The 12,303-nt window shown below is 51.1% G+C and overlaps 1 long non-coding RNA gene across 1 annotated transcript in view; it reads right to left on the reverse strand.

The window, feature by feature from the left end:
* The window catches only part of LOC109444053 (uncharacterized), a 28,302-nt gene extending 16,272 nt beyond the window's left edge, over positions 1-12,030 (reverse strand). The window contains exon 1 of the long non-coding RNA XR_002136776.2: positions 11,853-12,030. This is a non-coding gene — a long non-coding RNA (uncharacterized LOC109444053). The remainder of the gene's footprint in view (positions 1-11,852) is intronic.
* Between the last annotated feature and the right edge of the window lie 273 nt (positions 12,031-12,303).

The following is a 12,303-nucleotide window of genomic DNA, read 5'->3' on the forward strand; positions in this document are numbered from 1 at the left end:
AGGTAAAGGAACTAGGATGCAAACACGGGGCATGGATAAATGAATGACCAGAGAGAGGCACAGACAATCCCCCCACCAGTACCACTACCATCCTGGAGACTGTCCATGAAGGCAAGGCCTTTCCAGGAGCTCTGACAAGGTGGCTGACACTTTAATTAAGGCTGTCTGTGGGCTTTTATCCCCTGTTCTGGCAAAGGCAGCTCCAGCCTGGCTAGCTCTGCCAAGTTCAGGACCCGGGGTGCTCAGAGATGACCCTAGAAAGACCCTACTTCCTCTTTTTCCCCAGGCCTTCCCTGAGCACCCTCTCACCAGCTGTATCTATTCACAATAGCCTGGCACTTGGAATTTGGTTGGGTTTGGGGGCCCTAATACCCAAAAAACCAGAGCCTCCAGGGCCCTCCCCCAAGCAGGTAGTTTTCAGCTCCCCCCACTGGTTCCTTTGGTTCCTGACTCTCTAGCTTTATCATTCCTAATGGGAATCCTTGCAGACAGCCATCCTGGCCCATAAGTAAAGAGGGAGAGAGAAAAGAAGGAGCCAATTCCTAGCCTCCCTTACCCATCTCCTCACCCTCCCCAAAGCCTGGCAGGCTGTCCCCACCACCTCCAACCCTGCAGTTTCTCACCTTCAGGCATAAGCAGATGATGGCAGAGCTGTGGAGCAGAACTTAACTGAACCCTCAGGGCGCTGCAGCTCCCTGTCATTAGTATTTAGGGAATGTGAGTCCCAGAGGGTGAGGGAGAGACTGAGAGAAGAAGGCAGAGATGCTCAGAGATATAGAGATAGAGATGAACACAGACACCAGGAAGGGTTGCAGAGAAAGACAGAAGAGGAGGGAGTAAGAGAGGAACAGAAAGGAGAGTGAGGGGGATGGGAGAGAGGCAGGGACAAGGGGGAGGGAGGAGAGAGACAGAAAGAGCCAGTTGCTTTATTCATGGCTGGTGATATTATAGACTGAGCGAAAATCACATTATCGTAATGGGAAAGTTAGAGTTGCTGAGATGATGCCCTGAAGCCTCAGCGCTGATTGGGGTGTGATTGCTATCTGTATTTATATGTAGAAAGCAAAGTTCACTGCCAGTTCAAGATGGTGGCGGCTGCTTTATGCAACATAATTCTTCAGTAGGGAGACGCCCCAAGCAAGCTGAGCAAACCATGCAGGAGTAGGAACAGAGCCTGAGCTCCAGCTGACGCCTGAGCTGGAGCTGAAGCCTGAGCAGCGCTGGAGCAGGCGATGGAGTCTGGGGTGGAGCCGCGCAGCGCTCAGTCTAAGGAGAAGGGGGACCAGGACCATGAACCAGAGGGGGACCTCGGGCAGGACCAGGACCTGGGCCCAGCTGAGGCCTGACAGAGGAGGGGGGAAAGCCTGGGGACTAGGGGGTGAGAAGGAGCTTCTGCCACCATTTCCCCCTCCAAGGCCAGCCCAGAGTTAGGCCCGCCCTGAAGGGAGGGTTGGGCTAGACCTCCAGAGGTCAGAAAATTTGAACACCATTTATGCAGTTGACCCAACCCATGCCCATTGTGTAATTCAGTGCTAAGCCTGTACAGTAAATATCAGGAAGATTTAATTTTCCAAATGAGGATGCTTTTTCGATGTCTCCAGTTTCTTGATTTCTGTTCTTTAATTTTTAATTTCTTTTTCAGGGACCCCTGTGTGCTGGTGCCTCCACTTGTGGTCTGCCCCTGCCTGCTGCCTGTTGAGCAGCCCAGTGCTGGGATGAAAAAGGGCCCATCCCTACTGATTGGTGAATGGGTATGATCTCTGACCCCCAGGGCAGAGCTGGGGGCTGGGCAGGTCAGCCCAGACTCCAAGACCCGCCCCACTCTTGGAGGCCTCAGCCATGATCCAGAAGAGAGAAGAGGGCTGTCAGTGCAGCCTGAGCAGTCTGTTGAGCTCAGACCACCTTTTACTTAGGCCTATTTCCTCTGGACTTTCTAGGGGAATGGGGCAGGCCTGCCCCCCCCCCCATAGTTGCCAGATAAAATGTAGGATGCCCAGTTAAATTTGAATTTCAGATCAATATCTAACTATTTTAGCATAACTATATCCCATGTAATATTTGGGGTATACTTATACTAAAACAAACACACAAACAAACAAAAACTACTTGTTGGACTACAGAGTCCACGGAGAGTTCTGAATTGCAAGGGTGAAGCAGGGACTAAGAGCAAGTCCTATCCCAAGCCCCAAATCAAGCCCCACACTTTCCCAGCTACCTCTTCTAAGCTTCCAGAAGAAAGTAGAGTCTTCCTTCTTTCGGGCCCCCAAGTTTCCCTCTCTGTCAGGAAGTTGGAGGGTAGTGATATGACACTAGAGAGGAAGGGGGCTCTGCCTATCTGTGAGGCCACAGAATGGGCTGTTTGAGCAACCAGTCTACCTAACAGCCATCCAATCAGGTCAAAGCCCTGTCCATTCTCTGGCAGAGGCCCATGTCTGGGACACAGCAAGTAGAAATTAATGAGTCCCTCAGGATCTCTGTGTTTGTTCTCTCTCTATCTCTCATATCTCTATATCTCTCAGCTCAGAACAGACTTCGTAAAGGGAAGAGGAAGGGTGCAATGAGATCTGAGTTCCACTGAGGCAGCCAGGGTTCCAGTCTCACCTGTATGATCTTGAATCTCTCTCTCATGGAAAGATGGGACTTCTTTCCTTCCCTCAGTACAGGTGTTCCTAACTGACTCTGAAAAAAAGAAAGTGGTTCCCAGTATCCCTCAGTCCCAGAGAATCTGGTAGTTAGACCCAGACTTTGTCTCTGAAGGAGGCTACTTATCCAGGAGCCAATTCATGGACAAATAGGAGCATATCTCCTTCTCTTCAGAAGTCACAGACTCCAGACTTCAGTGCCAGACAGATAAACATGAAAACCAGTGAGATGCAATAGGGAAGGGTGTGGTGTGTGGCTGGACCTCAAAAGCACATGCCTCTCTAAAGGCATTCAATTCCATGTTTGTTTGTTTGTTTTAAACACTGCTCAGCAAATCAAAGACACAGGTGGGCCTGGTTTGGGTGTACTGGGTTACTCCCTAGTTTACTGATCTTTCTGGTGACACACCCATCCCTAGCCATAGGGTCACAAAGTTACTGAACAGAGTGGAGGTACAACACATGCAGAGACACACTGACCCATAAAGATGCATGGGGCCATCTGTGTATACACCAATATCAGACCCCAAAGAAGCAAGAGCGTCTGGAAGAAAGCATAAGGACCCTCACACGGGAGCGCCCACCCACAGCTTGTCTTCCCGTCTACCTCTTGCCAATCTCTCACTTCTCTGCCTCCTCCTCTCTGTTCACGCAGTGAGACCCAAGTCTACTGCTCACACTCTCACCCCTTCTTCCCTCTCCCTGGTAAGGGCATTCTGTAAAGCCCAAAGGGCGTAAATGGAAATGGGGTGAGGGGAGCACTCTGCACAGTTGACCCATGTGGTAGAGACATCACATATGTATCTGGGGCCCCTGGAAGGCGCCTCCTGCTTTTAATTCTCACAACATTCGTATTGGGGCAGGGGACTGACAGACAGGCCATGTCCATACACTCCTTGGCCTTTGATATCAGGAAATTGAACTCCAGTCCCCAGTGGTGTAAGTTCATGTTTGTTATGAACTCCATCAGGATGAGTGATGGCCCTCTCCCAAGCATCACCCAGGTATCCCTTCTTTGGTCCCTCCCATGGTGACGAGGCCATAAAGCAGAGTCAGTTCCCAGGGACTCAGGACACTGACTTTAGAAGGATCCCAAGAAGAGATGTAGAGTCTAGGGCTTTGCTATGATCCTTCTAGTCCGTTTTATCTTGGCCATCAGTGTGCCTAGAACCTAGGCAAACGCTTCCTGGGCTCGGTCATTTCAGCAAAACAAGTAGATAAATCAGTTGCAATAAATAAAATAAATTATATGAAAATTCCAATACTCCTTCAAATATTCCTGAGAACCAATTTTCAGATGATTTACTGTTTGGAATTGTCTGTTCTCCTGTCGCCTTCCTTTTCATGATTATAAATAACATTGATTATTACCAGCATCTTATCAAAACTGTGACGTCCACACCTTAGGGAACGACAACCCAAATCACACGGAAGTCAGGAGAGGGCTCATCAAATAAGGGTTTGTCATCTTAGAGGTGTAGGGAAGAGTCCAAGGTGATGACTTCTGTCCTGTCTTAGAGTCTTTGAGACAAAAATGAGATATCTCCCAACGCAGGAAGCTTGGCTGGTGGCTCATTTTTTTCTTCAGATTCCTCTAAAGGTCCTATTTTATGCCCCTTTGGACTTGTGTCTGTACAGCTCTGTTGGGGGATTGTAACTATGTCCCTGATCCCTAAAATGACCCACAAGGGGAACTGAGGTGTGCCAAAGAATATTCTGCTTGTAATAGAGGGAAGAGAGATGAGGCAATTGTCCCAGGAACTCCCTGTTATCAGGGAAGGGAGAACAGAAAATTGCCCAGTGCCTCTGGGACAGAGGAAGGGGCTAATCTACTCAAAAGCTGGAGGTTGGATAAAATGACCCCTACCTGGGATGGGTGTCAAAGGAATGTCTCTCAAGAAATGTCACTGCACTCCCCTGGAGGGCCCTGTGGGTGGCTGGCAATCCACCCGCCTCCCCCCACTGTTGCCCTCCCCCAAACACACACACACACACACACACACACACACACACATAAATCTTAATTGTGTCCGGGGCTTTTTACAGCGTTAATTAATCATATTTAGGGCTGTTTCCAGCTGTTGCTGAGGGAAAAAAAAGTCCCACACGCCTGTGACTTAGGGTAAATCCAATCAGGCAGAGGAATTCTTTGATTCTGGAGAAGCCAAGCATGGGAAAGACACCTCTAATCCCAGTACCTCTTGGACCCCTGCCTGCTACCTCCCCCATTACTGCCCTTGGAAACTGATCTGGGCTGGGGAAGGGGAGGGACTGGGGGCTGAAAAGAAGAGGGGAGGGGTGAAGGGGAGGGGTGCAGGGCCCTGTTTGAGATGGCCAAGATTGACTGAAATCAGGCCCTAGGCCCAGCCTGCTGACCAGGAGCTTCTGCCCTGTACTTGGGCCATTTAGTGGGCTCGGGAGAGCCTGTGATTCCTGAATAGCCACTGGGTCCAAGAGCTATTACAGGAGGCTGGGCTTGGACTAGTCAGATCAGCGGGTGGGCAGCAATGACCTAATTACACAGCCAGTGTGGTCTGAGAAAGGGCCTCCCCAAGCCTCTCTGCTTTCCTGTGACTTCTCCCAAAGCCCAGGCAGCATTTTCCTCAGCTTCCTCAGGCTCTCATGTGTCTCTCCGTTTCTGGGTCTGTGCTTCTCTCTTCCTAGGGTTCCTTAGCTTGAATCTCTTTCACTGATTCTGTCTCTCTCTGCCACAGTCTCTGAAACCCTAGCCCCTCAATTCTTCACGAGGCGCACTTTAAGATAGAGAGACATCTTAAGGGAAGGGGACCGGCCTGGCTGGTGCTAACGACATCGTCTTTGGTTTATGCTGGTAGCCCATTAGGTACTCATGTGGAGCAAATTCAGAATGGGGGTGATGAGAAGGGTCTGAGGGGGAAAGGAGCTGCTGTTGAGGGTGAAGGCAGGAAAGGACTGTCCCACTCTTTAGAGATAAGATGAGAAAGGGAGGGCTCCCCAGGGTGGAAATGAGGGTGCAGGGCTATAACAAAGCCAAACTGAGACCATGTAGTGGCTACCCTATTCTCCCTCTCACTATGACCCTTCCTCAGCCTACCCCCTTGTTGAGGCCTTCTGTGTCCTGGCCTAACTGGGCCTAAATAATTGAGGAGCCCATTACAGCCTTGCTGTTTCCTCACTGTCAAGTGTAAACGCTGCACTGGTCGGGTGGGGAAATGGGGCTAATTTGAATTGATAATAGGAAATGCGGGGAAAAGTCATCTATAGTGAGTGAGGAGCAAGCGATCCCCGAGCAGATGCTAAATCTTGTATAATGAAAGAATCTGCCGATGTCAATTATGTACGAGTGTCTTTGCAGTGGTTGGAGGCGGTGGGCGGGTGAGGGAAACGAAGGGCTGGGTGCATCCCATAAACCCAAACACCCATCAAAGGCTCATACATATGGAGCGGTGGAGATTACAGCATAAATTTGAATGTTATGAATGTGCATGAGGGACAGGCAGGAAGCCCACCTCATAAGGGGATAGGAAAGGGACTGTTTTTCAGTGTGTGTGTACAAGGGAGCTTTTGTCCTCTTGGTCTGTCAGCTCCATCTCCTCTGTCTCAGCTGTGCCCCACCTCTGCACCCAGGATGAGAAAGTAAGTCAGGGCCTGCGGGTACTAGGGCAGGAGAAGGTCAATTGTTCTTCTGGGGCCTGGACGGGAGTCCCATGGGGGCTTTGGGCCAGCACTGCCCTTGACCCATTCAGAGTGCTCCTGTGGGCAGAGATCCAGAGGGATATCTTGAAATATCTATGATGTGAACACTGCTTTCCCTCCTGCCTGATGGAAGAGATAGGAGAGATCAATGTAGATAGCGATTCCCACTATGGAACAGGCAGGGTGATCCTGGAAGACAGCCTGGAGGAAGATGTCACAAACTCTGCTACAAAGAGGGCTAACAGCTTAGAATCACAACACAAGGGGCACATCTTCCTGTTTCTGGGTGCAAGCCCACACGAGACACACACACACACACACACACACACACACACACACACACACACTCTGTAACAGGGCCCAGACCTCTCCATCAGTTCCCAACCTGCAGCCGCTCCCTGAGCAGACTCTGTGATTTGTGGTGCAGGCCACCCAGGGACTTTAATCTTCACCGTGACAAATGCAATAAAAGGAACAATTTGGAGATCAGAGCTAAGGAAGACACATTTACAAACCCTTCCCCACAGGTTGGATGGGGCTGTCACCATGTGATTTGTGCCAGAGATGAAGGAGGGGAGGAGGAGAGGGGGAGATAGCGAGCTGGGGAAGGCGGGCTAAGGAAAAGAAAGCATCCCTACCTCCTCTTCACCCTCTCTGCTGGATCACAGTGGGGCGGGAGGGCAAGCCAGAGGGAGGAGGACCAGACCAGACGGCCACTGCCCCCTCCCCCATCACAACCAGGGAGCACAACTCAATTACCAGGAACACAGGCCAGAACTATGAGCTTAAGAGATTCATCTCAGCAGTTCAGAGGCTCTATCTTGAGGAGGGATCGGTGGGGGCTGGAGGAGGGTTAGAAAAGAGAGAAAGAGGGAGAGGCAGAAGCAGAGTGGGAAAGACGTTTTACTAGAAAGACAATGACATCTCAAGTTGTAAAGGGAATCCTTAGGAAGCCCCAATCTGGAATAGGAAAGGGAGGGGAGGTTTTCCAACCAGGGATCCTCAATCAGGCAGATCTGGAGGGGTCTACACATTGAGCAGCAACCACGGTGGGGAACGGCAGCATTTAATCTGGGAACAAATCTATGGGGCAGGCAGATTTACCTGGAGTTCCATAGGATGAGGCTGAATTGGGGTCTGAGAACTCCGCTGGGGGATGGCCAGGCAGGATTCAAGATGGTGGAATAGTCTGGGACCTAGGGCTTCCTTTCCTCCCCGAGCCTCCTTTTCCCTCCCTGTAAAATGGGTGCTAGGCTAGATGATCCGTAGGGTGTCTGCTGCCTTACATCGTGGAAGCTCTGAGTCTCAGGTTTCTTGGAACCAACAACAGAAGACTGGGTGAGAGAGACAAGTGCAGTCCTGCCACTCCCTCACCCTGCCTCTCTGTAGCTGTAACAAGTAATAACGAGCAGATTACTGACACAGGGGCGCCTTTCTGTTGGGCTCTCAGCTCTGCTTCCCAGAGTTCAGGTCTTCAATTCTTTCAGCCACTCACCCTCCTCTAAAGGTTGCAAAGGAACTCCTTGGCCCTCTGCCTTCTTGAAAACCTGGTCACCCTTACCTTCCTTTTGGATAAGGTCATCCTTCAACCAAGACCATTTTGTCCCTAGCTGCCTCCACCCCCTGCCCATGCGGCCCCTCAGAAAATGTTTCTCTGCCCCAGAGTCTAACTTTGAAGCCTCTGGGTTCCTTCTGGTTTCCCAACTTTGAGCTGCCATAAACTGAGATGTTAGTTTCCTTGACTAGTGCCCTAACCTCCCCTCTATCACCCACCCTTCCCACCTACCTATGGTTTTTCCCTGCCCCCCACACAGCTCCTCCCCCTCCCCACCCCTGCCACCACACACACATTTCCAACCAGGCTGAGGGACCACAGAGACGCCATGCTGGCAGGGAGGCATTGATTTTCCATCTCACTCAGGGCCACGTGTCAGGTCTCCACCTGCCTGCAGCCCCTGCGCCAGCCTGATCCACGGTGTGGAGACTGTCTTCCTGTACGTCTCCAGGTCTACACCTGGTCCTCATACCCAGATAAGTGTCTGGGTGAGTGCCTAAGTGGGGGTAGGAGGAAGAAGACATCAGGAGTATGTGGGCTGGACACTCATTCAAAACTCCCTAGGGGAGAGTGGGGAGCCAGTAAATTTAGTCTAGTTATCATGGTCATGGCCCTGTAGGTACAGAGCAGTTCCCCCAGAGAGACTGGGCCTCATCAGGGTAGTGACTCAGCTGGATCATGGCCCCCAAGGGGATGTGGAAGGTAAGGAGTTGTGGGGTTTGAGGGTGAGGAATGTAAGAAGCAGGTGGGAGTGGACAAAAGTATGTTTTCCAAGCTCTAGACGTGAAGGAGAGGAGCGTCTGCTTAGGAGTGAATAGAGGAGCTCGTGGGGCCAAATCAAGAGCAGGCTGACTTCCCTAAGGTCTGTCTCCAGCAGAGGGGCATGGGCTAGAAGTGTAAAAACTTCACACCAATGAGTCCCTCCTATGGCTCCATGGTGAACAGTGGACACAAAGGGAAGTAAAAGGCTAACTGCCTGATGGGGCAATACCCATGGTCCTCTGCTGCCTCCCTCTGGGGGAGGGTAAAAAAGGGTGAGTGCTGTCCTCCCAGCCCTGTGACTTCTCTCCCTGCTCTTCTCCACTGCACCCCAGCCTTACCCACGTCCCGGATTTCTCCCCAGGTCCTCACACATCGGACCTACATCTCCCAGATCCCCCACCCACACCCCATGGAAGGCGCTAGATAAAAATTGGACTAGTAAGTGAGTGTAAGGGACTCTCTGGAATGAGGAATCTTCTCTAGTCCCTGACAACCCTCCTCTGGGAAGGAAGGACTTGGACGTGGCCCATTCATTTGCACCTCCACCTCCAGGGATGGGCTAGGCTGGGAAAGGGGGAGGGAGGAGTGGATCTGAGAATCAGTCCCTCTGCCTGGGACCTCCTCTTTTCCCTGGAATATACTTTCCCCAGAGCCTAATCCCTCTCTGAGGCCAAGACCAAAGTCAAGCCCAAGTGGAGTCTATGTTGACCAATAGTTTAGTGTTTTCCAGTTCCCCTCCCCTCGCTAGAGGATTGATCCCAACTAGCCAACCCCTGACCCCAGCTCTGCCTGCTTCCCACCAGGTTTGGAACAGTCCTGAGGGGCCTGAGATCCAAGATGGTCGTGGGAAGGGGAGGGCTAAAGAAGGGTCAGAAATAGCCAATGGGTCACACAGGCTCTAAGAGAGGCAGCTCCCCTCCAAAAGCCCTCAGATATAGTCCAGCAGACCAGAGGTTGATGAGAAAATGACAAAACAGTCAAGGAGAAGGTCATTCTGGGTTTCTCCTCTCCTTCATATTCACACCTGTTTGGCCTGTGACTTGTAACTCTCTCTGATCCACCTACCCAGCACATTCTTACACACACACACACACACACACACACACACACACACACACCCCTGAACTATGCCCAGCCTCATTGCTCATGTGATAAATCATGGGGTAAGGACCAGGGCAGAGAGTTTGGGGGGGAAGTACATAGCAGGAAGCTGGGATAGTCAGCAGCAGGGAGCAGGGGCAGCAGGTACAGCGTGAGTCACTTTGTGGGGTGCAGTGCCGTCGAAACACATTGGGGACTGGAGGGCAAGAAGCAATGGAGAGGGACATAAAATAGAGGGTCAGCCAGGGGGCTGAGGAGGGGTTGCTTCTACAGAGAAGGCTTTGGGCAATAAGCTGCTATAGCAGAATCCCATGGGGCTCGGGGGCCCAGGCACTGGATAACCATCATACTCTGTCCTGAGAGGCAGGCCAGCTCAGGCCTCCAAAGGTACCCCAAGAAGGCAGCCAGAGGACAGGAATGCTCCCGGTACAAAACTTCTCCCCTTGTGCTGGTAAGCGGATGGGAAGGTGGGGAGTTGGGCTGCAGAGCTCTACCCCCTTCTAAAGCAGAAAACAAAATGAAAAAACATATCCTCTCTAACTTGCTCCAAACCGTAAACTGGACAAGCTTTGGGTAGGAAGAATCAAAGAGGTATGATGGCTTCCCACCAATCTCTTCTCCTTTGCCAGAGCCTGACCTTATAACCTCTTGTACTGTAAGAGGGTGTAAGGTCAGCAGGGGTGGGAGCGTAGCCATTTTGACCTTGGGAGCCTGCCTGTGGCTTTCTCCATGCCCTGCCAGCTCTCAGTGCCCTTTGGAGGTTTATAGTCATATAAATCGCAGAGTCCCATGCCAGGCTTGGAGCCTGCAGCTATAAATAGGCACGAGGTAAACAAGGTGGCAGATGCAGGGGCTTGGGACAAGACAGAAAATCTGCCCCTCTTTGCCTGGGCAGGGGCCAAGGCACATCCGTGGAAAGGGATATCTTTCCTCCCTTCTCCTCCCTTCCCCTCCCCTGCCCGCTGGCTTCTAGCTGCCTGTGCTCTGAGCTTTTTTTCTCTCTGGACATTACCTTTAAGATGGGCTCTCTGCAGCAAGACTTCCCTCTTCACCTGCCCTGTTTCTTGCTAGTCAAGATAAGAGGGGGTGGTGGTATCTCCATTACCCACAGTGCCCCCCACTGTCTCCCTCCATCTGCTTCACACTCTGTCCCCAGCAACTCCAGCAAGCCTTGAGGAAGTGCTGCTGCTTTCAACCACAAGGCTCTGCCACTGGGGGAGCCCTGATGCCTTCTCCATCATAATAGTCCAGGGGATGCTAACTTTTCTCACCTAGGAAACTTAACTAGGAAACTCTGGAGAAACAAGGCAAAGGTCCCCACCTCCCACCCATTTCCTTCCAAAGCACATCAGTGCGCAGGTTTCCTGTCATTAGGGTTGATCAACAGTTTCTTTCTCCCCAAGAAACTTTCTTGAGTTCCTAAACCAACAAGAGATAGTTTCTTTCTCCCCTTGAAACTTGGAGTTTCTCCCTAAGATCTCTAAGCCATGTGAGCTGTATTCTGAGCGGAGACCCTGAGCTTGAGACAATTTAGGTGGCACGCTTTCTGGATCTCTCCCTGCCTTCCCTCTGCCCCAGGGCTCTGTTGCTTTCCTGCTCTGACCTTGTCCTGGTCCCAGCAGGTTCCTAGCCTCCAAGAGTTCTCTCAGCAATTTCAAGCCCCATTGGCCCCACAATAACCTTTCTTTATCCCCCTTAAAAGACTCTGGATCTTCAGCCCTGAAGTTCCTTCTTTCATCCCAAGTTGGGCTCTCAAACCTATTCACTCACCAGTTTAGAATCACAGAAATTAGAGGCAAAAAAGGCCTTAAGTTTTTCATTTTACAGATGAGGAATCTGAAGCCCAGAGAATTTAGGTAACTCTAACCATAGTCATACAGCTAACACTGGCTTTGTGGCTAAGGCTGGAAATACTCCTCTGTGAAGCTTGGCTTCTCCAACCAGACTCTTCCAGCTCTTCCAGCTCCTAATGGCTTCCTTTGCGCACCCCCCCACCCCCAAACAGGCTTTCTGTCTTTCAAAGGTTCATTCTGCTATGAGACCCAACTCCAGCTGTCCTCTCATGTAGGGACAGGGAATGGACAGGCTGTGAATCGCAATGAATAATTGAGCCTTACCTGCTTTTGTTCCTTCTGCTCCTCATTTCCCTGGGTCCTCTTGAATGGCTTACTGGGCAGATGATCCTGGAGGAATGACTTTCCAGGATCCCATCTTGAGAAGGCCTGGAGGAATGAAAGGCATCCTTTCCGCTGTGGGAAGTCACTTCTCTGGCTGCTCCTTCATTTTACTTCTGAATGTCAATTTCCTAATTTGGAAGACAGGATAGGACCAAGTCTGGCTTCATAACGGTATCCCCTGTGCCCTCGGTGTACAATGCCCAAGTGAGCACAGGTGCATGCACACAAATACATACACTCATTCTCATCACCAACCTGTTCAAGGGTCCTAGACTAGAAGTGAAATCAGAATCTCAGGGTCTATATATCAAATGAGTCACAAGTAAGGGAAGACAAATCCAGGAGCAGATTTGGGGAGGCAAAGAGGACATGAGTCCCTGTGGTTCTCTGA

This window comes from Rhinolophus sinicus, linkage group LG07 (assembly GCF_036562045.2).
Source record: "Rhinolophus sinicus isolate RSC01 linkage group LG07, ASM3656204v1, whole genome shotgun sequence".
Lineage (NCBI taxonomy): Eukaryota > Metazoa > Chordata > Mammalia > Chiroptera > Rhinolophidae > Rhinolophus > Rhinolophus sinicus.